Consider the following 6000-nt stretch of genomic DNA (forward strand, 5'->3'; position numbering starts at 1 on the left):
AAGGACGAAAGGGAACCGAAATCCTATAGACCAATTTGTCTCCTCTCTGTGGTAGGTAAACTTTTCGAAAAATTAATTAAGGAGCGCCTAACGGGAGCGTCGCTGGCGCCGGGTAGAATTTCGGATCGACAGTTCGGCTTCTCGCGGGAAATCGACGGAGGACGCGATAGTCGAGTTGCGAAGATTGGTAAGGATCTCTGAGGTAGATACGCCGTCGCGTTACTTTTCAACACATCGGGTGCGTTTGACAACGTCTGGTGGCTTTTGGTCTTAGACGCGCTAAAGTCCCGGGACTGCCCGCGAAAACGTATTCGAAGTAATCCGAAGTTACTTCAACAATCGAATAGTAAAGCTCGCGATAGGTTTGGTAGAGGTCTCCAAGCGGGCGTCGAGGGGGTGCCCGCAGGGCTCCGTCCTCGGTCCGGCCTTGCTGGAACCTAATGTTTGACGGTCTTCTGCGACGGCTGGAAGCAGAAAAAATAGAATTCGTGCATACGGCGGATGATCTCGCCGTCGTAATAAGCGGAAACTCGCGTAGAGAGATAGAGGTAGAAGGTCAACGCGCGGCGAACCTATAACAAAATGGTGCGATGTCACGAAAACTCCAGGTCTCGGAACGAAAGACCGAAGCCCAGTCGTCCTTAAAAACGAAGCGGTAACAACGGAATCCAATCGGGAGCCGGGGAGGGAGAGTCGACCGGATAGGAAGCGTAAAACGAAATAGGAAAACCGCAGACTTTGTTAGCATGCCACCAACCATTAGGATTAATAACGCGAGTATAAAGTTTAAAGGCGCGGTAAGATACCTGGGGGTCCACTTCGACGGTGGACTCTGAGGTGCACAACGCACTGCCGAAAGATAAGTAGCAGCGTCGAGCTACTATTCCGGAAATTCGGGCGTTTGGCGAGAGCGCAATGGGGATTGAGTCACGCGAAACGCTAAGAACAATTTATCAGGGAGGATCGTACCGAAAATTAAATACGTCCGCGGCAGGTTGTGGGAACCTATGCACCAAGCAGGACATCCGAGTCCTTAGATCCGCCCAGAGGAAAAGCCCTCATTTCTGTAGTAAAGGCATATAGAACCGCGTCCTTCGAGTCGTTTGCTCGTTTGCCGAGCGATGCCCGCGGAGATATTGATAGAGAAGTATGCGAACGCGATATAGAGTCCGTAAGGGACAAGACGCGAAAAATCGGAAACATAGAAATACCCGCGGGAAAACCGAGAAAAAAGTAGCGTTAGGGCAAATCCAGGACGAGGCGATAAACATGTGGCAGACAATGTGGAACTCGTCAAACAAGGGTCGTACCACGTTCGCCTCTTCGACACAATATGGCTCAGAATGGCCATGAAATTATTCAACCGAAACCGACCACTGGGTCACGCAGGTTCTCACCGACACGGAAACTTCCGAGCACGTCTTACTAGTTTAGGGCTTGTGGACGGTGCCGCATGTGTCTACGATGGTCGATAGGACACGATCCAGCACTTCCTGCTGGAGTGTACGGGCCTTGAAGCGCAAGAGTCGCTTTGCGTGAGTTGGTTCCAATCAGAAGTGGCGATGGCCGGAGGTGGCCCAGTTCCTCGTGTCAGTACCAGAGGTTTTTCGCCGTCTTCGTCGATTACTGTCCGAGAGAACCCTTTGGCTGAAGTGATTCGAGAGCTGAATAATAAACGCGTCTTCAAGGAAGTACCTAACTGGAAGCTTGTCGGGGGCTCTAGTAGTGGGAGGCAGCCTCGTAACTCTCTCGAGACTGCTCTCTCCGGGCGGTTTCCTCACGTAACCGATAAGTCACTCGAAATTAGGCAGGGTCCCTCCTCTAAAATAAAGTCATCCTCCCCCCTTCCAAAGACTTCCACCCAACAGGGTTAGGGTGTGTCCAGGTCGGGACACAAATGAACAGAGGCCTCCCCGTGGTCCCCGTGGCGCGGCGGGCGAGATGCGGGACCGTACCAGCCTAACACGCATACCGTGTCCAACGGCGTAAGTGCGGTGCCTAGGAGGTAAATTGGTTGGAGGAGCAGGAGGGCTCGCTCGTCGCGGCTAACTGTCCATCCTGCGTACGCCCGCAGGGCGCTGCTTGGATTTTTCTATTGCCGTTCTCGGGGCGGTTTCGTGGGACGGGTGGGTAGCAGTTGTGGGCGTATGCCCGTAGGGGCGAGGTAGCCGGAGTCTGTTGCTTTCGTGGCAACACTCTCACAATAACTGTCCCTATCTACTCCCCCCGTGGATCACCACCTTGCCGTGGTGGGGGGACCCACCATCCTACACCACGGATGGGTTGCTAAGAGAGTGATCGTACCTAGGTTTTTCATGGGTACAACGTCCCAATCCAAGGTGGGAGGCATCGTGGTCGATGGATGCATGGCTGTGGGGACTTTAAATAGCACAGTCCTGAACGATCCCTACGGGGTACCGGCCGACCTCCGTAGTATTTAGGGCTTGCTGTAGTATAGGAGGCTGCGGGCTGAACAGTTGACATCATTCCTACCGCACTCGTGGGATGACTATGGAAAATGAACACCTTAAAAACAAAACATTTTGACGTAGAGACGGAGGAGATTGAAGCGACCTTTAGGACGATACGTTTCGGGCTCAACGACTTCCATGCCGGAAGATGTTAGGCAATATTAAGACAAATACAAAAGAAAGAAGAAATCAAATGAAGAATACGAAGAACGAACAAAGTAACTTAGATAAAATTATCAGAAACCAGGACGATATTAGAAGAATTTCTATTAATGAGACAAACAAAATAAGTAAACCGCGATAAAATTTATATTAGCTAAATGGGGCCGTACTAGAGAAATAAGCTTAATGAAGAAATTATTGAAAAAGAAAAATGGAAGTCAATATTTCAAGGTAGCAGAATAAAAAGTACTTACGCTTGAGGTAACCTTCGACGAAAAGCTCCGGAAGGCAATATGATGTTGAACCTAAAACAGAGAGAGATAAACAGTAACAAAAGACATGATCTATATAAGAATTAAACCATGAAAAAGAAACTAACGACGATAGAACAAATGAAGATATTAGACACAAGTAATAGATGAATTAAAAAGGGATCAAAAACAAATTGAAAGTTAAGGAATCAGAAAACATCAAGATAAGGCAGTAGTAGTTGAAGTAAATAGCAAACAAGACATAGATTTAATTAAAAAAGTTAATTTTAAAAAAAAGGGGATTGAAAATTGAAGAAACCGAGAAAAACCTCCCATCTATCATAATATACGATGTGGAGAAAAGAATACAAGCTTGAAGACTTAAAGGAAGATTTAATTGAGAAAAACTTCGATACAATACAAACAAATGAGACAGAAGAACTAAAAGAAAAAAGTTATTATGAAACACAGTTTTAAGACACATAATAATAATAATGTAAACTGGATAGTACAAGTACCAGGTAGATTCTTAGGAAGATTGGTGGTTGAAAAGGGAAGAATATTTATGCAATGGAGAACTTATAGAATTAAAGAATACATAAATATCACAAGATGTTTTAAATGCCATAGATATGGGCATATAGCAAAATTTTGGCAAGGGTCACAGATGAAATCTGTGGGAATTGTGGTGAAAAAGGACACGTTAAAAAAGACTGCAGAAAGAGACGCAATGTATAAATTGTGTACGCATAAAGGAAGAGGTCAAGCATACGATAAAACACAAGAATGCCCTGAATATAAAAATATTTAGAATTATACTATAATAAAATTGAATGGAACTAAGAATTGCACAAATAAACGCACAAAGAGCAATGGCTGCTGCTGCCAATTTAGAACTCCTAATTGAAGAACTACACATAGATATTTTGTGTATTCAAGAACCTTATACATACAAGGCAGGGTTTTCGCGGATACTCTGCAGGGTATCTATCTAAAATACAACCTGGAGTAGATAACCCCTGGGTTGCTGCCATAATTGCAAATAAAAAAATAGAGGCTTTTCATTTAACACACTTTGACACTCCTCATATAATGTGCTTCCAAGTTATGACTGAGATGGAGGACTTCTTCATTATAAATACTTATTGCCAATTCTCACTAAATATATAGCCAATACTATTGAGATGGAAAATATAATCATAAATTAATTCAAAAAAGATAATCATAACTATGGATGCCAATGCAAAAATCAGATCTATGGTTTTCTGAAGAAGTGGATGACCGAGGAAGAAATCATGGAAGAATTTATAATTGCAAATAGATTATACGTATAAACGAAGCCAGTGATACACCAACTTTTGAATGGTCAAACATCGACCTAACCTTAGTCAGTGAGAACACACTTGGTATATGCGAGAGATGGAATGTTTCATCAAAATGCACTACTAGTGACCATAATTTCGTTATCTTAGACCTTAAAATTAACGAAAAAACAAACAGAAAATTTATAAAATACAATAACTAACAACAAGAAAGCCAATTGGGAAACATTTAAGGAGCTCCTAATAAATCAATTCTCAAATGATGCGTTGAATAAATTACAAATAGATGAGCCAGAAATGGCGGTCAAAAAATATTCTACTATACTAGACCAAATATGCAAGAAATCTATACCGTATAAGAAAAAATCTAATAAAGCAGTTCTTTGGTGGAATGACAATCTAGCCAAAATGCGAAAGAAATTAAATAAGGCAAAGAAAAGATACAACAAAATAAGAAAACTAAACTTGGTGGACCTACTCGAAGATGCAAAAACGAGGTACAAAAGAATTAGGAACAAATACGTAGCAGAAATTAGAAATCAAATATGAAACATGGCAAAATTTTGTGACCACTGAATCAAATAGAGATCCATGGAGTATTCCTTATAAAATTGTACGAGATAAAATCAAAAGAGATGAGGTAATAACATCATTAAGACTAGGGGATGGGACAAATACAAATACCTGGAAAGAAACGATAAATGCTATCCTAACTAAATGCGCCCCAAAGGACGACAAGAAAATTGAAAACGACAAGCATCGACAAGTATTAGAGGACATTAAAAACTATAAAAACTGTAACATGGAAAATGAAATTACATTTCAAGAAATAAATAACGCGATAAATAGGCTCAAAAATAATAAAGCACCCGGAATAGACAACTTTACAACGGAAATAATCAAACAAGTATGGAAGGAAAAGCCTGAAATAATTTACACACTCATCAATAATTGCTTTAAAGAGGAAATATTTCCCGATGCATGGAAAATAGCTAATGTTAAAGTAATACTCAAAAGTAATAAAAATAAAGGTACATTAAACTCTTACAGACCGATCTTATTAATACCGACAATGAGCAAGGTATACGAGAGAATAATCGTGGAGCGAATGGAAGCAAGCTACAAATTATTAAAACTTGAAAGCCCAAACCAATATGGTTTTAGACCAAGAAAATCAACGGAAGACGCAATAAGTCACCTAATAAGAAGCTGTAAAAATACAGACAAAAAATATGTGGTTGCAATCTTTATAGACATCCAAGGTGCTTTTGACAATCTATGGTGGCCCTCTATCATACATAGACTGATTAAAGGAAATTGCAGCACAGAGCTTATAAAAGTATTTAAGTCATACTTTAGACATCGAAAAGTTAATATTAATACCAAATATGAAAAATTTATGGCAAAAACGGAAAGAGGATGCCCACAGGGATCCATTATAGGACCAAATGCCTGGAATTGGTGCATGGATCTGCTACTAAACAATATAGCAAATTGCTTTCCTGCTCTAAAGGCTGAAGCGGTGGCATATGCCGATGATGTCGCAATATTAATAAAAGAAGATTCTAGAGCGAGTATAGAAAAACAGCTAACCAAGTTATCAATACCATTATAGAGTGGTGTAATACGCATAAGCTACAGCTGGCAACTGAAAAGACTGTCGCGCTACTCGTAAAGGGCAAATTAGATAAGGCAAGAACACCAATTATAAAAGTTAACAACGTTAAAATTAAATTTCGAAGTGAAACTAAATACCTTGGGGTTATATTGGATGAAAAATTGAGTTTTATAAAT

The sequence above is a fragment of the Nylanderia fulva genome, unplaced genomic scaffold, assembly GCF_048542155.1.
Source record: "Nylanderia fulva isolate GAGA-0341 unplaced genomic scaffold, ASM4854215v1 Scaffold756, whole genome shotgun sequence".
In the NCBI taxonomy this organism is placed as follows: Eukaryota; Metazoa; Arthropoda; class Insecta; order Hymenoptera; family Formicidae; genus Nylanderia; species Nylanderia fulva.